Raw genomic sequence first — 24,641 nt, 5'->3', positions numbered from 1 at the left:
GAGCATCTTTTCATGTGCTTTTTTGGCCATCTGTATGTCTTCTTTGGAGAAATGTTTATTTAGATCTTCTGGCCATTTTTGGATTGGGTTATTTGTTTTTTTAATATTGAGCTGCATGAGCTGTTTATATATTTTGGAGATTAATCTCTTGTCAGTTGCTTTGTTTGCAGATATATTTTCTCATTCTAAGGGTTGTCTTTTTATTTTGTTTATGGTTTCCTTTGCTGTGCAAAAGCTTTTAAGTTTAATTAGATCCCATTTGTTTATTTTTCTTTTTATTTTCATTGCTCTAGGAGGTGGATCGAAAAAGATCTTGCTGCAATTTATGTCAAAGAGTGTTCTGCCTATGTTTTCCTCTAAGAGTTTTATAGTGTTTGGCCTTACATTTAGGTCTTTAATCCATTTTCTAAAAGATATATGCACCCCAATGTTCATTGAAGCACTATTTACAATAGCCAGGACATGGAAGCAATCTAAATGTCCATCAGCAGAGGAATGGATAAAGAAGATGTGGTACATATATACAATGGAATATTACTCAACCATAAAAAAGAACAAAATAATGCCATTTGCAGCAACATGGATGGACCTAGAGATTGTCATACTGAGTGAAGTAAGTCAGACACAGAAAGACAAATATCATATGATATCACTTATATGTAGAATCTAAAAAAAGGGTACAAATGAACTTAGTTACAAAACAGAAGCAGAGTCAGAGATGTAGAAAACAAACTTATGGTTACCAGGGAATGTGGGGAGGAGGGATAAATTAGGAGATTGAGGTTGATATATACACACTACTATATATGAAATAGATGACTAATAAGGACCTACTGTATAGCACAGGGAACTCTACTCAATACTCTGTAAAGACCTATATGGGAAAAGAATCTAAAAAAAGAGTGGATATATGTATATGTATAGCTGATTCACTTTGCTGAAACTAACACAACATGGTAAATCAACTGTACTCCAATAAAAACTTTTAAAAAAAGAATAAAGGATAGAAGAAGTAGATGGTCAAGCTAAGAGTTCTAGTATACAACCAATTGCCCTTTCAAAAAGAGGCTAGAGATTATGGAGAGAAGCAAAATAGAGACATAATACAAGGAAATTTCACATAACCAAAGTCATGCTTTTCTAGATTGAAAAGTCCTAGTAAGTATTCAGCACAGTCAATGAGAAAGACTCATGCTGAGCCTCTTCATTGTGAAAGTCCAAAATACTAAGGAGAAATTGAAGATCCTAAAAACTTCCAGAGAGAAATAAAATAGAATACATATTCAAAGGAACAGGAATCAGAATGACTCAGATTTTTAAACAACAATGGTAACTAGTGGACAAAGTATCAAGTCTGTCTTGGACAGTAACTTTTCAACCTAGAATTCAGTATCCAGTTAAACTGTACATTACACATAGAGCCAGAATATGACCATTTGAGATATGGAAGTTCTAAAAACTATATCTTCCAAGTATTCTTTCTCACGAAGGGAACAGATGATCTCTACAGTGAAAGGACAGAGAGGAAGATGAAAGAGGAAAAGTTGGGATCCAGAAAACAGTGAGTGCACAGGCTTTGGAAATCTCAGAATGATGGTAAAGGGAAATGCTATGGCAACAGCTGAGCAGCAGGCATAGTGTGACAATGGCCTAGGCTGGAGAAGAGGAGAGAGTGCTCCTGGAGCAAAGCACTCGACAAAAATAAAATGGAACTGATGGATTAGGAAGTGTGTTTGATTATATTGGGAGGAGCTTTATAGTTCAGTCAAAGAATTTGGGAAATAATTAGTGATAGATGTATAAAAAACAAGGCAAATTAAAAAAATAGCAATTAATTCCAGGAGAAACAAAATTTTAGCTCATGATGTGGATCAGCTGTGGATAATATTTAAGTCACATTAATATGAGCTATGACAATTGATATAATATTTGTGGTATTAGAAGGGGTGATATTGGGAGAGGTAGTAACAGAGTAAGAGAGAGAAAGATTGTGATTACAGGAATATAAAGCAGCTAAATCCTCATCTTTCATAACAGGGAGCTGATAGATAATACCTGAAACCGTCACGTCAAGTAAAAGATATGTAAGCCTGTCATTTAAAAATATGGAGACAAATACCAAAAAAAATACCAAAAAAAACCAGCTGAAGAGGACTGAAATTAGTTTCCTTTGGAGACAGCCTGGGGAGGTCTGAATGGGTATTCTAGAGACTCCTTTTTTTCATTTCAGTATTACCTTTGTAATGTTGTAGCATTACCTTTAAAACTAGATGCATGAATTATCTTGATAAAAATGCAAATACATTTAAAACTATAATAAAAGAGGGTGTGGTTAACCTCTGAGTTTTTATTCTGATTTGTCTTTGTCTCTGGCCATCGTGCCCCTGAGTTTATGTGGTAGTCAATTATTTGCTGATACTTGTTTAGCACTCTGCCAATGAAATGCAAGGAAGTGGTGTGAAGTTAGTAGCCAAGTTAATTCTGGCTCTGCCATCTTTTTTATGTCCTTGTGTTGTGGCACTCAGAATTGCAGGATTTACACTACCCGCTGCTGGCAGCGCCGCAGAGAGAGAGCTCTCAGCTGTCAGCCCCCGTGGGGATGGCCAGGGCTGAAGAGAATCAACCCGAGACAGTTTGCCAAGTTGCTTCATTTTCCTGGGCCTCAGTTTCTCTCATCCTTTTTTCACTTCACGGAGGTGATCTGGAAATCCCATCACAGACTCACATCCGTAGAAAAATGTTGTTGTCTGTATGGGAATAAAAAGAGACCGGCAAATATAAATTTGTTACCTAAATGGCAAGCTCTATCCAGTTGTGAAAAGAATGGTTATATCAACTTGGAAGACTTCCTGGAGTAGCACAGGTCTAAATACTTTGGGTAGTTATTGTGTTACACAGAGGAGGAGAAGAAAGGAGCAAGAGGAAACTGATCTTCTCTCTTCAACATTCTGGTGTAGAGTTTGAGGCAGCCACTGAACCCAATGCACAAACATTGTTTTAAATTACTAGTTAAAAAAATTGTGTCCTCCTGCTGTAAGCACAAAAACTGCTATGATTACCACCACATAACTATAATCTAGAGTTTAGGCCTGAAGTCTCTTCTAGGTTAGATGCACAAGCACATTTAATCAAATTGTCAAGTTGCTGTTTTCCTGAGCAGCCCAGGATTTTCCAAAAGGGGAGGCAAGTCACTAGCAGAAAGGCTGGAGCTACACATCCTCAGTGAGGTGCTATTTCTGCCAATCACAGAAAATTAAAAGTTGAATGAGACCCACAGCTGAGAAATACCAAGTAAGGTCAAATTAATAACATGTGGTAAGTAGTGATGATTCACATAGCTGAGCTTCATCTCTGGCCTTCAGGGAATAAAGAGCTGTCCAAATGAACAAAAGAAGCAGCTGCTAAATTGGTAGCAAATGAGGGAATGTAAGGCTTTCCAGAACTCAGACTTCTTGTAATAGATAAAGGAGCACGCAATCATGAGCCTGTCTTCTTGAAATTAAAATGAAAGTGACTTGAATTTTGTATTTTCAAGTAGCAAAGTGATTACTATAAATCTTGAACATGAATATAATTTCAAGGATTTTTTGTATTATCAAAGTGTTTTCAAAAAATACAGATAAGTGAAAAAGAAAATAACTAACAAAATTTAGTATATATCTTTTCAGAACTTTTTCTACTCATAAACCAACTTTCATCAAGATATATACATCATTATACAGTATTTATTAATTTTTTCCTAGCTGTTTTACTTTTGAATGTCAATTTCATTCTTTAAGGACAAACTTAAAATGCTGCAAATGTGGCAGGTAACTAGAATATCACTGATAATTTATTTATGAGATTATTGGCCTTGTAATGCATCAGAGATATTTTTTATCTTTTAAAAATTTTTTAGGATAGAACATAGTGTTAACCAAACCTAATATGGGATTTCATTATGAGTTGTAAAACAGCTAAACTTAAGAGCAAGCATAGCCTTTTAATCTATCATTCTAAATGTGGGAGACTTTCTGAAGCATCTGTGATATCTAGTTCATGTGAATATGATATGCATAGCTTATTATTTATCCAAGTTATAAACCTGATGAAGTAGTCTCTACTCCTTAGGTGAGTCAATTGGGTAATAGTATTTTTAACATGAAAATAAGTTTCAATATAAATATATTATTAAAAACTTAGAATATGTGTGTTTTCTAGACTCCCAACTTATGTTTTACTCTAAGAAACATGTGGTTACTATATAGATGTCGATACTGCATGAATGTGTTCTCCATATACCTCTTTCCTGAATACCAGAGGCTCTTGGCTGACCATTGTTTTTCTTTGAAATAAAGAGCAGTAACTAGGTTAATATATTCTGGGATACAAAAAAAAAAGGCATTGGTAAAAATCCTGCTTTTTCTACTAATAGATTTCCTTGTAATACAACTTTAGCTTTACTTGAGGTGTGATAGAGATGGGATTAGTTTGTGTGTGCATTTGTATATGCAGCTGAATAAAAACATAGCTCTTGGGTGATTATCTTCTCCTGGTTTTCTACTGTTTCCTTTCTCTTTTTAAAAATAGGATTCTTGCTCATTAGAAGGAAGTTATTCTTTTATCTCTTTTACCCAAATTACCTTTCCTCCTCTATGCATTGATGAGTCAGGATCATATGTGATCATTTATCAATTCATTCAGTAAATTGATTGATGGCTCTGTGCCAGGTTACCCAATGCTTTCTTTGAAATTTAATGATTTCTTTGAAGAAAAACAGCCAAGTTGAAAGAAATCACTTTCAATGCCTACTCTCCTGGGGAGGAGAAAACACAAAGGGTTCACTTATGTGAAAAATAGTGAAGAAATTGACTATGTGAAAAATTTCTTCATTTTATATTAGGAGCAGCAAGAAGTAGTTCATATTAACTCTTCTTCAATTAATGACATCCCAGATATAAAAACAATAGAATGTATAATACATCAATGTCCTTCAGTCAAGATTGCAATCAAAGTTTTGTGTGTGGTATTGTTTATTGATATGAAATATATCAAGGACATGCATTTATTGTTTTTACCCATTTCTTTAAGCACTAATATATTTTTGAAAGGCTTTATGCTTCAGGATATATTAAGATGACATGAAGTCCTGTACACTACTGAAATGCTTTATTGATTTCAGTTCATATATTATGACATTGGTCCTAATTCTCAATATCATTATGAACAAAAAACGAATGAATTCAGCAAGTTAACTGAGAAGTTTGCAATCCACAACACACAATTTCTTTGAATAGTTTTGAATTTCACAACATGAGAACATAGGCCCAGAGGGAGCTAGAAAAGATGAGGGCCAACAGATGATGGAGTATTGGATTTTGGCCCTGTGTGGATTTCAGGTCCTAATAGTGAAAAAAGGAAAAATGGGACACAGTTCATATATAGTCTTCATGTGAGATGTCGGCGAAACTTAACTTTACTTTAAATAACAAATACCTTTTGCATGCCATTTGATGTCTTACCAGTGCTTTTCTCAGAAATGTGAATCATCTCTGGGTGGGTCCCTAATTTGAAGGAGTTCCAGTCCTCAGCCTACCTGCAGGGAAGTCAATAGCCATGTGGTGTTAATAAAGCTGTTTCCCTTGGCTGTGCCTTTGACTGACTGTGGAAAAATGATGGGTAGTGAGACGATGGAGGGCTGCTTGCATTCTCTTCGTACAGTGGGCTGAGGATGTATATTCTGGCACTGCTTCTTTCCTTGAATGTTCTGCCAGAGCATTTCTGCCTGAATCCACTGAGACCAAAGATGCCATGTTAGGGAGAAATTTCTTTTCCAAGCTGGATTAATCATTGACCTTTTCACTGAATTGCAGTTCTTGGTGACTGTGGTGGAGAAGCTGTTGAGAAAGGCTTGTATGTAGGGATTGCCTTTGACTCCCCTTCCCCTCTTTTTCTCCACCTTTAGTCATCCAGTCCTATGAAATCGATTTTTCTCTCTGAGAATCAATCGGCAATAGACATGGCCTTCAGATAAAGATTAGAATATTAGCTTTATTATTACTAAAGCTGGATTGGAAAGCGAAGCTTGAATCTGTGATCAGAATGAGACTTCCTGATACTTCACCCCAGGTCTAGATCTCAGGGCTTACCTGGGGAAACCACTGCATGTCATACAGCCTGCTGAAACCCCTGAAATAAAACCTGGGAACAGGGGTATATAAAGAGATGGGCCTGATGGCCTACCTCAAAAAGGAAGGAAGTCCTGCCATTTGCGACAACATGATGGACTTTGAAGGCATTGTGCCAAGTGAGATAAGCCAGACAGAGAAAGACAAATTCTGTATGATCTCACTTATATGTGGAATCTAAAAAAGCCAAACTTATAGAAACAGAGAGTAGAATGTTGGTTACCAGGGGCTGGTAGAATTGGGGAGATATTAAAGAGTACAAAATTGCAACTAGAAGATGAACAAGTTCTGGAGAGCTAATGCACAACATATGAGTATCGTTAACAATACAGTATTATATATTGGGTTAGCCAAAAAGTTTATTTGGGTTTTTCCATAAGAGGTAATGGAAAAACCCGAACGAACTTTTTGGCCAACCCAATACTTCAGAGTTGCCTAGAGACTAAATCTTAAATGTTCTCACCACAAAAAAGAAATGATAGATATGTAATGTGATAGAGATTTTAGCTAAAGCTACTTAGGTGGTAATCATATTGCAATGAATAAGTGTATCAAATGAATACAGTATATACCTTAAACTTATAAAATATATCAATAATTAAATAAAATAATTTTAAAAAGGCAGACCCAGGGCTCTGATATGGTTTGCTTACTGTATGGACTCAGTTGGGAGGAGGACAATGATCTCTCTGATGTGTGGGTTTGTCCCCAAAGCTCACTTCTTTTTTTTCGGTGTCACCACCTGGAAGTCACAGTCCAATATTTTCTTTTTTTGTTGTGGTGTTTTAATTTTATGGGTTATTGGTGGGAAATGTGGAGAGAAGGAACAATAGTGTACTCCCATATTATTCTCCTCAGTCATCAACTTAGGTCAGGCCTTCAAAGTATCTACATTGATATTTATGACTATCCTGAATGCACTTAATATTACCCACCAGAATAGGTGTTCTTTTATAAATATGATCATGTCACCACTCAGTTAAAATTTCCCAGTTGGTTTTCCATAGTTGCTTGGATATAATCCAAAATCCTTGCTATCTTGCCACAGTGTCCTAGGCAGCTTATAATCAGGTCCCTGACAAACTGTTCAGTCTCATTTTTCATCATACTCTCCTGGTCAACTTTTGCCTCAAGCTTATCAAACTCTTTGCAGTTTCCCAAACACCCACGTCTTTCTCTGCTTCTTTGCCTTCACTTTTGCTGTTGCCTTTTCCAGAAATACCTCCCCCTCAACTTCCTTTTACCTAGGTAGATCTTACTGAGTCTTCACAGCTCAGCTTAGGCATAATTAGCTCCTGTTGGATACGTTCACCCCTTCCTTATCCAGAGTTTTCATTGTTTTAATGCTTGTTAAATTCTCAGATGTTCTTTACAATAAAAACTGCCTTGATTATGATAGCAATAGGCAAGCAGATTATTTATAAAATTCTTGGTAGCTTTAGGATATTGGAACAATGCTTCCTCAAGAAATAATATGTTTGTTTTTCTGTAATTCTTTCAAAATATAAGTAAGCTGATTTTAATGAACTTGTCCTAGAGTTTGTGAAATAGTCTTAAAAATGGTAATAAAAATGATATTTTTGTTATTCAAATATTGAGATATTCATTAATGATTTCCAAACACTCATGAAGACAAACATGTACCCTGGCCCAAAGGTTTGGATGGTGTGATTGTGAACTGGGTTTCTTAGGAATTCAGTTACATGCTGCATCAAGGAGTAAAATGAAGGGATCATCATACAGGAAACAGAGAATATGTAATGTTAGATTATTCTAAAAGTCATCCTTAAACCTTTCTGAGACATTAAATATTTAACACAAAAGAAAAGCTGCACAACCTGTGAGAGTGAAAGAGTTAAGAGCTGATTTGTTGCACTCAGGTTGAAGTGGAAAGCGACTGCCTGTTTTAGCCTTTTGACTTAACATTAAATCTCCTCGGGGAAGAGGTAAAATGATTTGGGGGATAACTTGACTCGTTCATCTTTGTGCTCAATTTCATCCAAACAGGTAAAAATATTTGCCTGGTGTATATTATGATATGATTATCTGAGGACTGAAAAATGTGGTCTGAATTATAAAGACTGGATTTCTAATTTTTAATAAAACCTTCACTGTTTCACAGTTTTTTTTCCCCTAACTTACAAAGAGCTTTTATAATCATAAGAAAGTGGTTTTATTCATCCATCCTTTACAAATACATACTGAACATCTATTATGTGGTGGGCAAAAAAATCATGTACATATAAAAGCATTCTATGGTTTGGTATATAGGAATATAATTACATTTATTCCTATTTCCAAAAATTTCTTGTTAAATTCTGTTGTGATCAGGAAACGTGCTGTGTAAAATTTCGATCTTTTAAATTTATTAAGAATTACTTTGTAGCCCAACACATTCTGTCTTGGTGAATATTCCATGTACACTTGAAAAGAATGTGTATTCTGTAGTTGTTGAAGGTATAAATGTGTCATTATATAAAATGGTAGATACAGGTCTCTTTTATCTTTGCCTTTTTAAATATCTCATTGTTCAATAAATTACTGAGAGTATTTTTAAAGACTTCAACTATTATTGTGAATTTGTCTATTCCCTGGCTTACAGCTTTTTTTTTTTCTTTTTGTATGACAGTTGAGATAACTACCCTGTGAAAATGTATGGCAGCTTTTAACATCTTTCACACAATAAAGACAAGAGTCAGTAATTACAAGTATTAAACAGTGATGAAATACTCTATGGATATGCCAGTTAAAGTCACTATATTCATTCATACATCAAACCATTTTAGAACTTACTTTGTGCCAGGTCACATGGTAGATACAGATAACAGACATATTCTCCACCCTTGAGAATCTCCTTCCCCAGATAGATAAGTAAACAATATAAACACTTACAATATTATATATTCTACAACAGAGAAAGTAATCATTACAAAAGATAATGCTTATGTAATTGTCAAATTCTATTTAAATAAATCCAAATTTATTCTAATACCTCAAGTTACATTTAGACATTCCATGCCTGGCATAATGAGAAATATCTTAGTGTTATAAAAAACTGTTGGACTTGGTGCTAGAGGTGAGTTTGAATCTAGACTCTGTCATTAACTGTTTGTTTAACCTTGGGCAGTTGCCCAGCTGAATCTCAGTTTCCTCAATTATAAAATGAAATAAATATTAAGACATGTATGAAGTAGTTTTTAAGATTAAGTGAAGAATGTTTAAAAGAACTCTAAAATGCTACCAAGTATAAGATATCATTAATAATTCTAATGTAGGTTGTGCCATGGTAGTTCGAGTTCACAACATGTGAATTGATTTATGCATTAATGACATACTGCTTACCACTCGTATTTTTTCACTTTGGCTTTAAAAAGCAGTCAATTCAATAATATACTCAGATAAAATGTGCACTATATTGGAGTGATTAGAATTTGACTACACTGCTTATAAACTTAGCAGTTTGTCTGCTGAGAGCTGAGGCTTCTGTAGCTAGGAGGAACATTAGAGAGAACCTACTCCACCTCCCTTGGTATCAATAATGATACAGACTCAAAGCATTTAAGTGACTCTCCCAAGTTTGCACAGTTAGGTAGTATAAGGGCTGGGTAGAACTCTGAGCCAGATGCATGGACTCTGAGACCAATGTGATTTTCAATATACAATTCTGCTTTTCTGGTTTGTCTGTAGTTGGCAAGTATATTCATAATGCTGTGACTTATTACATAACTTCTAGTATAAAACTCTGGTTCTAAGAAAGTCTACTTTCATATTAAGTATGCTATAAAACTGATATAGATGAGCTTGGAAATATACTAATGGAACTGAACTGATGAAAAATGTCAAAGTATTTGCTCTACTACACACAAAATGAAATGGTAGTTATCTTAATTGTTTTGAATAAGATTTCCAACTTAATTGGAAATGTGTAGATAAGGGATAATTTAGAGGAACTTTTATGACTTGACAGCTCATTTAGATATATACCACCATCATCTTATCTAAAATTTAATGAGACTGAACTTGAACCTATCCATTCTTTCAAATGAATTTTCATTCTCAACTCCTTATAATCACTATCATTTCAGCCTTTTCAGATAGAAATCTTATGATATCTTTGATTTTTTCTTTCCTTCCCTTGATTCCTATTTTTAGTACTTAGGCCTTACTGCTTCCTCTCAGTTCTCAGGTCTAAACTTTAGTAGTGGCATTCCATCATCTTACCTCTGGATTATTAGAGGACTGGGCTCCCAGTACTTTTCTGTGAGATAAATATCCCTAAAATATTGCTTTCATCTCTTCTCTTAAAAATTCATGTTTTCCTAAAGTCAACGATTTAGCCTTTGGACCACTGCATAATCTGTGCCAGTCTTATCTGTTCAAGTACTATATCCTGTGGTTTCCCCACACACACACTCCTAATTGTCATCCTTGGTTATCACATACAATGATGCCCTGTCCTCAGAACAATCTCTGCCCACTGGCAGCATCCCATCTCCAGCACCTTTATCTCTGCTTGATGGCTTCCTCCTGCATCGGAGAATTTGCTCAGCTGCAGGCAGGTACAACCCAATGCAACTTTCAAACAATGGTCAGGGCTAGAAATCAGTGCAATATGTCCCAGGTTCCCCATCCTTGGTGTTGGAGTGAATGATTCTGAAGTTTTTCCACATGGTATCTGTATAGGCAGAACAATGCACCCCCCAACTCGACCCCCCTCCATCCCAACCCCACCACCTTGCCAAAGATATCCACATCCTAATCTCTAGAACCTATGAATATGCTACTTTACATGGTAAAAGAGACTTTGCTGATGTGATTAAATTAAGAATTTTAGGATGGGGAGATTATCCTGAATTATCTAGGTGGTCTCAATGTAATTATAAGTGTTCTTATCAGGAAAAAGAGGGAGGCAGGAGATTCAGAGAAAGAGATGTGGTAATGGAAGTAGAATGATGCCATTGCCTGAAGGGGGCCCTAAGCCAGGGAATATGAGCAGCCTCTAAAATCTGGTAAAGTCAAGGATTTCTCATACAGCCTCTGGAAGGGATACAACTCTGTTGCCACCTTGGCTTTAACCCTATAGGACCCATTTTTGTACCTCTGACCTCCAGAATTGTAAGATGATAAATTTGTTTTAAGCCACCAAGTTTGTGGTAAATTTGTTATAGCAGTGATAGGAAGCTAGTACGGTGTCAGAATTCTCTAGGAGAATTAAGCTACAGTTGGCTACACTTCATTGGCTTCTGTCCATTCTCTGTGTCACTTTCTCTCCTTCCTCACACGTGCTTCCAGGCATCACACTCAAACTACCTCCCGCTCAGGGTCTGCTTGTGGAAAAATCTGAACTAAGACATCATTCTCATTTCTGTCTTCCTGTTTTGCCAACTTTTTTCTTCCTGCTCAGAAAGCTCCCTTTCTTCTTCTTACCTTCCAGTTCCATTTTCTTCAAGGCCAAGCTTATGGGTCACTTCCTTTCTCCTACTCCAGCCCACAAAACCCTCATCTTTTCTTACCTTCCTTTGCTCTGGTCATGAGCATAATTCTTATTCTCTTAATGTTTCACATGATTTTTCTTTTTACCCATCCAGTCTACATTTAAGATGCTGAAAGTCTCATTTCTTGTGAGAATGGACCATGTTAGATGGATGAGGCTACCTGAACTGAATAAGAACTTGAGTCACTCTAAGTCAGATTTAAAGGTAAATGTTTATTGAGGGTCTTTTGTATTCTTCCAGTTTTGGAACAAAAACAAAAAAAGGCCCTCTCCTGTATTCCTGCCCAAAGAGAGCTTACATACTTGTGTGTTTGTGTATCAGAACACATACAACAACAAAACAAATAAGTAAACTAGATAGTATAGTAGATGGGGATAATGGCTAAAGAGAAAACTAAAGCAGGGGAAAGAGGATTGAGGTGGGTATGTGATAGTTTTAGATCATGGGTCAAGGGAAGGTCTTTCCTCACTGAGGAAGGTGAAGACTTGAAGGAGGAGAGGGCGTAAATGCAGAGGATATCTTGGAGAATGTTTAAGGCAAAGACAATAGTAGAGAAAAAGCCCTAGACTGAAACATGCCTAGTGTGTTTGAGGAAGAGAAAGTTCCTCACACTCTATAGCAGAGTGAGCAAGGGGAAACCAGTAGTGGATAAGGTCAGAGAGCTCATGGAAGCCAGATCTATGTAGGGGAAATATACTTCTCAGTTTGCATAGAAGATGCCCAGTTTATGCCTCTTGTCCTGATATAGTTATCAGTAGTGCCTCTTTTTCACTCTGCTCTGAGGCCATTGTAGGGCTCGGCTTCTATGCTGAGCATGATAATAACTCATGGAAGGGTGGTTTCTCATCAGAGGAATGGCATGATTTGATTTACACTCTATCAGGATAAATCTGGCTGCTGTACTGAAAAAGAGAATAGAGGAGTGCTTCTATTTTGGGGGTGGGGGAGGAAGCAAGGTCATCAGTGGATGTGAAGAGAGGCCACAAGATGTTGGAAGTTCGAGGAGAAAGGCGTGGAATGGCTGGAAATTGAGATTTGGTGGGTCTGCAAACATCGGTAATATCAAATCCAATGCTATGACAATGAGGGTGAGTGGTTGAGGTAGCATGAAGGATGATGTCATTGGGGGAGAAGAGGGTCAAGATACAGAGAGCCAGAGTGTTGGAAGGACATCTGTATTCACACAAATATAATTAGACTCATGTTACAAGATCTGTATGATAAAGTAATGGCAGTTAATAGTAAATGCTCTCTGATACAGAATATAATTTCAGATGTGATTTTCTAATATGCTCTTCAAATGCCATCTGCAGATAACTAGAAGAGAATTAAAGAGTGTTAAGTTACAAATGGAGGCTCAAGGGAGGCAGTATGGTGCAGGATCAATTTTTATGTCAGCACAATAGAGTCACTTAATGTCTCCTCTGTAGTTAAAATTCAGCTGTACTGGTTCATTACAGTTCTCATCTTGTGAAAACAACTGGCAACAAAAGAAAAAAGCATTGGATTTAGTTTTCCAGTATAATTGCACACTATAATTTAGTTTCCAGGCAATTTGTTCTGAAAACTTGGAAAAATAAGCATAACATTAATCAGTATGGTAGGATCTGGGAAATCCTGATGATGGTGAAGATTGACATCATCTTTTATAATTTACTGAATTACTATAAATTGTAATTACAGGGTCTGTGTGGTCTTCATGGCATTATGTTGTTACAGTCATAAGCAACCCTGTGAGGTAGGTGTATTTATCCTCATTTTAGGTGACAAACTAAATTTCAGAGAGGTTAAATGAATTGCCTGAGTGACTCCACCACTTCTGTCTGATTCTACATTTATTTATTTAATCAACAAATATTCATTATTCATTATGTGGCTATGCTAAACACCAGGGTGGACAAGAAACCCTCACAGTCCTGGCCCTCATATAGGTTATAGTCTATCAGGAGAAAATATTTGTGGAACATGCACATACTGTAAAATTATACAAGAATCTGTTACATTCATGCTATCGGAGAAGAAGGACTTGACAAATTAATCAATTTACTAAACTCTAATCTCAGAGTTTATGTTGCTTAAACCCTCTCTGCATTCTGAAGCAGCACTGTCCTCCTGCTGTTAGCAGGGGTATAAGCGTCTGTAAACCTTCATGGCATTTGGAGGCCAGTACCTTCTGTTTTGAGGGCATATTGGAAGAGACGTGGAGAAATGTTCCCTCATGGCTTTTGAGTGTCTATCAAGGAGTACATGTTTAGGGAAATGAGGTGTACTGTGTTAGGGTGAAATGCCTATTCTAGTGACAGAAGCTCTCATGTGTTTCTTAATGTGTTTTGTACGTGTACATGTATGTGTGTGTGTGTGTGTGTGTGTTCTGTGTGTGTGTGTAGTATGGGAAAACATCCAAAGTGTGGGGCCCAACAGAGGTCCCTCTCCTAGCTCTAAGGATAGTACTGATAGAAAATATGACTGGAGAATTATGTAAGACCTTATCATAATCACATCCAAAATGTTGGTTTTCATCATAAAAACAATGAGAAACCATTGACATTTGTTAGGATCGCTCTTGTTGCACTGAGGAAAAGAGACTTAGAGGAGAAATAAAAGTGATTTGCAAGGAAACTAGCTAGTAAGAGAAAATGGTGGCTTGGACCAGGGGAATGGAGATAGAGGTGCAGAAGTGTCTATTGATCTAATATTTAGGAGGTAAAATAAACAGACTCACTGATAAATATATATGAGATGATAAAGGAATGGAGAAATCCATGACCACTGTATAAGGATGGGCGGTGGCGCCATTTCTGAGATGGGAAACTCCGGAGAAGGACCAGGTTGGTGTGCAGGTTAGGGCTGTGTTAAACTTTGGGGAAGAAAAAACTTTGAAGTGTTGATTTTGAGAAAACTGAGTGGAGATGCCAAGTAATCAATTGGTTATAAGGGTCTGAATTTCAAAGAAATATGCATGTATATGCGACTCACCCATGTGTAGATGGTAGTTGAAGTTACGGACACAGATGAGCTTGCCTAAGGAGAAGGGACAAAGAGAACTTGGCACTGATAACTTAGCATTGAAGAGCACTGAATCTCAAGGCTAAGCATTTCTCACTATTCCCAGTGCTACAAATTTTAGTCTAAATTTGCCATCATCTCCAACCTGGCTTACAGCATCAGCCTCCTAATTGTTCTGGAAGTGACAGTGGAGAACCAGTCAGATACCAACTGTCTTAGTCAGGCTAGGTGTCTTAAATAACAAAAATTTTTCCTCCCAGTTCTGAAGGCTGAGAAGTCAAGATCAAGGTACTGGCCAATTTGGTTCCTGGTGAGAGCCCTCTTCCTGGCTTGCAGATGGCCACCTTCTTGCTTTAACTTCACATGGCAGACAAAAGCTCTCTCATATCTCTATTTATAAGGGCACTAATTCCATTCAGGAGGGCTTCATCCTCATGACCTAATTACCCCCCAAAAGCTCTGCCTCCAAATACCATGGCATTGGGCTTCAACATGTGAATTTTCGGGGATGTAAACATTCAGTCCATTGTATCAACATACCCTCTGCACCCTGAGGTACTCGGTGTGAGCCATCACTTGAGAGCGTCACAGAGAAATGGGTACCTTGTCAAATGGGTAATTGACAAGTTAAGGCCAAGATGGCGAGGGGGAAGCTAGAAAAAGAGAGTGAGTACTCAGAGGAATTTTCGGATTATACAAAGGTAATTCCTGATGGCCCAGTGACAGGGTTTGAAAGGTGGAACAGGTGTGATTGGAGTTTTTGATATTAACTGATGAAAATAATGAAATGTATGGCAGTTTAGTGTCATCAGTCTCTTTGAGAGAGAATACTGGGCTGCGTGTCCAGATAACATTTTTCCAATGGCAAATTTGAATGTAGTTCTTCTGCATTTCTATGCATCGGTGTTCCAAAGTCACCAGACATTTACTGAGTAACTTTTTATGTTAGTAGTTATCAGACTTCACTATGCATGAGACACACCTAGGGAACATCAACGTGTGGGTTTCCATAGTCCACCTGAAAGTTTTTGTTTTGGAGCATGAGGAGTGAAGCCTGTGAAGCGCTTGAACACACTACCTGACACCAGGGCAGGTGGTTTGCCTCGGTCTGTGAGGCAGGCACTGTGCTAGTCTGGTGGAGCACATAGAAGTAAGAGACGTTCCACGCTGTCAGAGGACTTAAAACAGTTTCAAAGTCTGGGCTAACAAAGCCTTTCCAGCACTTTGTAGAATATTTATTTGAGATTAAGTATAATTAAAATATACTATATGTAATACAAATGCTTTTTTGCACCTGTGTAAACTTTCCTGTTAGACCTTTATTTTAAATGATTCTATCATTATTTTCAGTTGTTACTATATTGCACAAATATGGGATTATATCACCATCTGATGTTTAGAGTTTCTGAGCATTAGCACTAAATGAAGTTGGCATTCCATATTTGGTTATTGTGCCTTTTAAAAGGGAATAATTTGGGATCTGTATTTGATATCTGGTGGGTTTCTGATTGATTATTATCTTAACTATTCAAACGTTTTGAGACGTCTCATTCAAACTTGGTTATGTTACAAAGGCAGTTTGACGAAAACAGAGTAGTTTAACAATTATATATTTGATTTTCTTCTCCAATAAATTAGTTACTTTACCAACTGAAATCTAGGTCATGCTCATTCTGAAGGAATTGTCTACACATATTGATGGAGGAACTATATTTTTTTCTGTCATGACTCAGATTAGAAGATGATAGGATGAGAAATTTCATACTAAGTGTGGATTTAAATGTTATTCATTTAAAATTCCTTGGACAAATAACTCTAGTCATTAAATATAAATGATTATCAGGAAAACAATTTCCTTACTGGGAAGAAAAAGTTTATTTCTAGTTCTGAGGAGCTCTTGATTCAACTGTCTCTAGAGAGGACCTGGTGAACTGACAAAAGTTGGACAAAGTGAAGTCTGGTTAGTGAGCAAGGGTGGGTGATAGAGAAAACAGTCCAGACATCTGGATAAATGTATCTGGGAAATGAGAGAACCAATAAAATAAAATAATAACAGTGTTTCCAGTGTCGAAAGAGAGAGCAGATGTTTTAAAAGTAATGAACTTCAATTTGATGAAAATTGTTGTGTTACTTTCAGACATAGTGGGCTTTGTTCTCATTGGCGGAGTTGTCCAGAGACTAGAAGAGGGCATGGGGGCCGCTGCAGGAAGGGCTGTGGCCTGCCTCTGGGCAGGTGGTCTGCGGCCTGACCCAGTGAGCTGTGGGTGAACACATCTGACATTCAAGGACACACCTTATGTAGATAATCTGCAGGTGATTACAGCATGAACCAATAATATATAGTCCCAATAAAAATTCAGTACAATGTGTTTCTAAGTAGAATGTATTTAATAAATTGGAACATTCATTATTAAATTCTCAATCTTCTACTATTTAATTGACAAATTCACTACTAAACATGGAATGTTGTGAGTATTGTACATATTGAATTCCAGTCCTTTCTCTTCCACCCACTGTGTCTGGTTCTAAGGCCCAAAGAGTACAGGTCCATTACTGCCCCTGCTCTGAGTTCCCCAGTAGAACATGACATAACAAGTCTATGGGGATTAACTGCTCACCCACAATATTACTGTTAGCCTTATTGTCTCCATCTTAGTTTATCTTTACGGGAAGCTTTGAATCCTTTAGGTAAGTCTATAGAATAAACTTCTGATTACTTTTTTAAATCCAGGAAAGATAGCTAAAATAAATGCTAGATTATTGTAATTTATTTTAGGCTGCATTTTGCATCAGTATAAGATAATCTCTTTGAATGAGAATGGGAAGCTATGTAACTTTTCTTAATCTATTTTAGTCATTTTCATAGTGTGATTTCATTACTGTTTTCAAAATAGTGCAAATTACAAAATGTCAAACACACACACAAAGGTAAGTACAAAAGGACATTCCAAATTACAATGGAATGTAATGACAAATTACAATATAGTAATACTATACTGGATTTTTTTATGCCATGGTTTTTGTCCAGTAGCATTTGAAATCTAGTCTTGACTATAAATGTATATATGAAAACTTTGTATATTCATATTTTTTATGTATCACAGTGGAAAATATATGAACAGTTGATATGTATTATGTAGTCAAATAATTATACAACCTTGCACAAGTCACCTAACTCTCCTGCCAGAAACATTTTTTAAAAGGTCATTCATTTAGATATTTCTTCCAATTGTTTGATATTGCCTGTCGAATCTTTGGTGTGACAAAGATTTTGGAATTATAAATTTTGAGTGGACTTTCAGGTTTTCAAATATAGTAAAATTATAGAGTAATGGAAATAAAATAAAAAATAAACAAGTGGGACCTAATGAAACTTCAAAGCTTTTGCACAGCAAAGGAAACCATAAACAAGACGAAAAGACAACCCTCAGAATGGGAGAAAATATTTGCAAACGAATCAATGGACAAAGGATTAATCTCCAACATATATAAACAGCTCATGCAGCTCAATATTAAAGAAACAAACAACCCAATCCAAAAATGGGCAGAAGACTTAAATAGACATTTCTCCAAAGAAGCCATACAGATGGCCAAGAAGCACATGAAAAGCTGCTCAACATCACTAATTATGAGAGAAATGCAAATCAGAACTACAATGAGGTATCACCTTACACCAGTTAGAATGGGCATCATCAGAAAATCTACAAACAACAAATGCTGGAGAGGGTGTGGAGAAAAGGGAACCCTCTTGCACTGGTGGTGGGAATGTAAATTGATACAGCCACTATGGAGAACAGTATGGAGGTTCCTGAAAAAACTAAAAATAGAATTTCCATATGACCCAGCAATCCCACTACTGGGCATATACCCTGAGAAAACCATAATTCAAAAAGACACATGCACCCCAATGTTCATTGCAGCACTATTTACAATAGCCAGGTCATGGAAGCAACCTAAATGCCCATCAACAGATGAATGGATAAAGAAGATGTGGTATATATATACAATGGAATATTACTCAGCCATAAAAGGGAACAAAACTGGGTCATTTGTAGAGACGTGGATGAATCTAGAGACTGTCACACAGAGTGAAGTAAATCAGAAAGAGAAAAACAAATATCATATATTAACGCATATATGTGGAACCTAGAAAAATGGTACAGATGAACCGTTTTGCAGGGCAGAAATTGAGACAGAGATGTAGAGAAGAAACGTATGGACACCAAGGGGGAAAAGCGGCGGAGGGTGGGCTGGGGTGGTGTGATGAATTGGGAGATTGGGATTGACATGTATACACTAATATGTATAAAATGGATAACTAATAAGAATCTGCTGTATAAAAAATAAAATTCTAAAATTAAAGGAAAAAAAGAATGAAATTAGAACATTTTTCACATCACATAAAAAAATAAACTCAATGGATTAAAGACCTAAATGTAAGACTGGAAACCATAAATCTCCTAGAAGAAAACATAGGCTGAACAGTCTTTGACATATATTGCAGCAATATATTTTGGATCTGTCTCCTCAGGCAAAGGAAAGCAAAAATAAACAAGTGGAACGTAATTAAGCTTAAAAGATTTTCACAGCTTTTAAGGAAACCATCGACAAACCGAAAAGATAACCTACTGAATGGGAGAAAATATTTACAAACGATATGATCAATAAGTGGTTAACATCCAAATTATACAAATAGCTCATATGATTCAGTATCAAAAAGGCAAACAACCCAATTAAATATGGGCAGAAGACCTGAATAAGAATTTTTAAAAGGATACATAAAAATGACCAACAGGCAGTTGAAAAGATACTCAACATTACTAATCATCAGAGAAATCCAAATCAAAACCAAAATGAGATATCACCTCACACCCGTAAGAATGCCTATGATCAAAAAGACCACAAATGACATAAGTTGTCAAGGATGTGGAGAAAAGGGAACACAAGCATGCTGTTGGTGGGAATGTAAGTTGGTGCAGCCACTGTGGAAAACAATATGAAGATTCCTCAAAAAACTCGAAATAGAACTACCATATGGTCCATCAATTCCACCCCTGTGTATATATCCAAAGTAAATAAAAATACGAGTTCAAAAAGATACGTGTACCCCAATGTTCATAGCAGCATTATTAATAATAGCCAAGATATGGAAGCAACCTAAGTATCCATCAACAGATGAAGGGATAAAGAAGATGTGATATATATATATACGTATTAGAATACTGTTTGGACGTTAAAAAGAATGAAATTTTGTCATTTACTGGTTGCCAAGGTCTATGGAGAAGGGGAAATGGGAAGTTGTTAAATTGAAATTTCTTGGGTGTATGCTATCTCTAAACTCATTAAACTGTATACATTAAAAAAAAAGACATAAATACTTTCTAGTGTAATTTATAATCTTTTCAAAAATGCTTTCTCCTAATGCAATTTTCCTTTTGATAATAGGAAAATTATTTTCTTTACATAGCTGCAGATAATACACTGAGTAAATCTGACTTACTTAGGATGAACTTTGTTCCTTAAAACCAAGAAATATGTATTTTCATAACTATAGTTATTAGTTAGCATTTTGCCTGATTCAGATATTGGAAGGCTGCCCTGTGAGATGAATGATAACTCCATGGTTTCATAGTTTACAAGTCTCAGTGACAGACATGGAAAATTCTTGTTTTCTGTCTCAAAGTAGAGTTTGAGTCACCTCTTAAGGTCTTCATTTCTGCCATTTACCTGCCTGCCCTTTACCTAGACTCAAACCAGTAGGATGGTTTTTTCCTGCTCCTCCCCTTCCCCTTATACCAGGCAACCTGAGCCTGATGAGAGAAGGTGCATCTTCTTCCTGTGCTTTCCCTCACTCCACAATACGAACAGTCTCATCATCTAATGCGATTGCCCTCTGCCAATCTTGTCTTATTTGGCACCCACATCCAGCAGACCAATCTTCCCGAGCACCAATTCACAGCTACATGAGCCCAAGGACCCTGGGGCCTTCCTATTTCTTGAAGAAAACTTTCAGATTTCAAGTTCACTAATGTTATCATTTGTACCTATCTTCCCTTTAATGATTCTCACATAGCCCCCTGCTCCTGCCTCAGTGGTCAGCTGCTCCAGTTCCTACTCTGTGCTTTGCTCTCTCGATGCTGTCCCTCCCCTCCCTTCCAGGATGTTGACATCCTCCCAGCATTTGGGATCGGGTTACCTCTTCCAGGAAACCCTCCCAGATTTCCAGTCCAGGATGATTCATTTTTCCTGATTCCCTTCTTTTCTAAATACTGGAAAACTTACTGTTCCTGCCACTAAATTGATAACCAGCATTTGAGAGGGAGGGTGGCAGAGGGAAAACAAACATCTATCGAGCATCTGTCATGAAGCACTACACTGGACCCTTACATATGTGTTAGCTAATTGTCACCATCTGTGGAAACAGAGGCTAAGGGAGATCAAGTGATTTTTATATGGGCATGGAGTTGACGAGGTTTGAATCCAAGTCATCCAGCACCTAAGTTCAGATTCTTTTTATATACCATCGTAGCCAATCACCCCTCGTACAGAAAATGCAAGATAGGGACTGTGTCTTTGATTTGGAATTTCTACTCATTTTTCATTTTCCTACTTAATGAGCATTTATTTTGCGATAGACACTACTGCATATGCTTTGACGAGATTCGAATGATGATGATGATAGTGGTAGTAGTACTTAACATATATATAGTAATGATTTTGTGCCAGGCACTATTCTGAATGATTTACATATTATACCTAATTTCTTCTTTGCAGTGAGTCTATGAGGAGGAAGGTTCTAGCATTATCTTTCTTATACTTGAGGAAACAGCTATAATGAGGTTAAGGGACTTGTCCAACATCACACCACTAGTAATGGGCAGCACTGGATTTGAACCCAGGAGCCTGGTTTCTAAGCACAGAACTACACTCTTCCTCAAGCAAAAGAGACCTAATCCCTGTCCTCAAGGTGACAAGACACATAGGCTCTATCAGTTTATTCTTATTTCTATCCATGAATAGCTATTTAGGTCAGTGCGTAATAGGCATACACGTTTTCTTTATTCTGTAAGATTTGGATACAAGATTCTATTTATTCTTCTGTATATCTTAAATAAATGACAGTTTAAACAGGTGGCTTTTCCCTCAACCTATAAAAGGCCAAACTTCAGATCTGCCTTTCAGATGCAAACCTTCCCTAAGACATCATTTGTCCCATGGCCCTGGCAAGGTTTGAGTAAACATTCATTCATTGACTAACGTCCACTTCCCTCAGGTTGGCAGAATCCACAAACAATGTCAGCAGTAACCAGTTTTGCCATCTAATTTGAATTAGATCAATGATTTTCATGAAGACTTTTTTTGAGTATGAATATATATACTCTCCAAATTGCTTGCTTGTATTATCCAATCCCAACTCAAACAAATGTTGACTAAAAAAAGCACTTGGTAAAATAATGAATAGCTATGTTTAGCAAACTTTGCCGAGGACACCCACCTGGTGAGTTCTTTCCCTCATGGCTTGAAAGCTATTGTTAAGGAAGAGCAGAGAGATTTTCTCACTCCTGGCTGGTGGGAAGTCTGCCCACAATTGGATGACATGGCGGCCAGAGCTCAGACTCTCAAGGCATTGCTGGCTTCACTCAGATACTGTGAGAAATGTGAAAAGGGTACTCTTGTCTTTCCAGATGGCTTCAAAACCCCTTTGCCACCTCAGGCAGTGTCTGTATCTACTTGCAGTCCCTGACTCGTATGTTGGGGTGAACTTTTTTTGGTACTCATCTGTATAATAATAACAAAAACTATTTCCAGGCAGAAAATCAGCATTTTTGTGGGTGCATTTTGTGTTTGGAGGCCATTTTATTCTCTGGGTTCTAGAGTTATGGGCACATTTTGAAGGATATCCTGGCTGGGCTTTTGTTGGTCTTTAGCGGTAGGGTACAACACAGAAAACCATCCCCATCTATTCTTTTCTAGAAAGAACAGTTCTGTTAGAAGTACCATTTTTAATTTCCACACCTACCATGAGGCTCAGTAAATGAAAGAGGCAAGTAACATTTATTAAATATAAGTACCCTTCATCAATTACACTAGCTCTTAATAAACTTTAATTATTCATAGGACATTGAGAAGCTATATTATTGTATTCACTTTATAGAGGCACAGAAGAGGCTCAGAGAGTTAAAGTTGCCTAAAATCAGCATATATGGGGCAGTACAAACCTAATCCAAATTAACTTTAACCAATAAAAGAGAGTTTGGGAGCACCTGTGCCTGGGGAGGGCAGGGGTAGAACTGAAAACAAGCACAAATTCATTCAGAGTCATGAGTGTTTTCTCTCACTCTCATTCCCGCTCGCTCTCCTCCCTCTCCAGCCTTTTTCTCAGCTGCATTTTCCTCCGTGAGTCAGCCTAGTTCTTTGCAACTACACATGGGCCTCCTCCATGAAAGGCAGTTGATAAGGGGGCTGGAGGCTGAGTTGCCATTAGCAACGTGAGACCTTGCTTGAGAGCCCTCTTTTCTCTCAGCCTCATCTGTAGTTGAAGGGCTGCTCTCATTCTTACATGCCCACCCAGGGACCATACACACCCTTCTTTCTCATCTCATCTCATCTTGCTTCCATATATGTTCCCTAATAGTTCCTGATTTATCCATAGCTCCAGGCACTAATGACAGCAGAGAGAGCTGAACTGCAGTTGCCTGCCTGAGTTTCCCTGTTTGGAATATAAAAGCTAAGCTCCGAACCTGAAAGGGAAAACAAAATCGCAAATAAAAAACACTACTGTCAAAGAGCTTGCCCCGCACATCTGTGCTGGGGAAATGTTGAAAGGATGAAAGCAAGTCACTTAACTGTGCTTCAGTTGAAATTTACTGCTTATTTCCAGTTGGCTTTGGCATTGTGCTCTGATAAGTGGAAATGAGAATTTCTAGGATTGTTTCAAGTTGCGAAGGTGGCACCCTATCAACACCTGGATGGTCAGCTGCTTATACCTTCTCCAGCTCGCGCAGCCTGGTCAAGTGGCCCCTTTCAGCTGAGCACTCCTGGAGAGAGTGTTTCTCTTTTAATGTCTGAAAAAATCACTTCAAGGAAAGGGCTCCAACTGACCTGCTTGGGTTACAGGCCTATTTCTGGACCCCTCACTGCATTTAGGGTCATAGGATACTGTGATTGGTCAGGCCTGGGTCAGGCTGGGGGTTCCTCCTGGTGGGCTATGCACACATCAAAAGGTTTTCGGAAAAGTGTATGTAAAATTAAGGCTGAAGATAACATTTGGAGCTCCACTGACTCTTTAAACAATAGTTTTGACATGTTTTAGTGGTAATGGTTAACTCTCACAATGTGTCTAAAGATAATAATTGATTTGTTATAAAAATGACTATTTAATTCCAGTCATAGCTCATTGCTCAAGTGAATTTTTAGAGAAAATAAGATGCCTCTTCCAGCAAATGTGCTTTGGGATGAGATCACCACAGGAAAAATTAAAACTCAAAAATTCTCCTGAGAGGTAATCCTACTCCAATTTATAGGAAGAAAATGTTACTCTGTGGATCATTAATTACAACAAAGCAAAATAAATTTCAAAGAGAGTCATTATACAGATATTTTCACAGAAACTTATTTTTCCATTGACATTTAATTTTTAGATAGCAGGAGAACCTAAAATTTTTTCAAGGGGGGAGAATAATTTCCATTATTATTACTCCTGTTGTTGATGCTTCTCTTGTGTAAACTTTTTCAAAATGAAAGTCTTGCTAAGGCTTTAGGAATTGTTGGTAAGGGAATGTAACTGAGCATGAAAAGAGAAGAAAGGGACTGGTCCTACACAGGCATGTGTACCTTGAAAATTTGACAGCGTCTTATGTTTTTTAAAAATACAATTCTTATTTCAAATGAATGTTATAAATGACCAATTTTATGTGTTTTGAGGTGATCTCAGTGAGATGAATGCAGCATGAGATTCAGATGAAGGAAACTA

At 37.2% G+C, this 24,641-nt stretch overlaps 1 protein-coding gene across 7 annotated transcripts in view; it reads left to right on the top strand.

Moving 5' to 3' along the window:
* LOC309647875 (uncharacterized protein) overlaps positions 1 to 24,641 on the top strand; it is a 420,689-nt gene that overhangs the window by 248,182 nt on the left and 147,866 nt on the right. Inside the window, exon 6 of one of the 7 annotated variants that reach the window (XR_014256339.1) lies at positions 294 to 1,559. The exons of the other annotated variants lie outside the window; for them this stretch is intronic. The gene's annotated coding sequence lies outside the window, so the exon portion shown is untranslated. Of the gene's footprint in view, positions 1 to 293; positions 1,560 to 24,641 lie in introns of those variants that run through there. 7 annotated transcript variants of the gene reach the window in all.

Source organism: Balaenoptera physalus (genome assembly GCF_965194825.1).
Source record: "Balaenoptera physalus genome assembly, chromosome: 18".
Taxonomy (NCBI): domain Eukaryota; kingdom Metazoa; phylum Chordata; class Mammalia; order Artiodactyla; family Balaenopteridae; genus Balaenoptera; species Balaenoptera physalus.
This window is presented reverse-complemented; position numbering and strand designations above follow the sequence as displayed.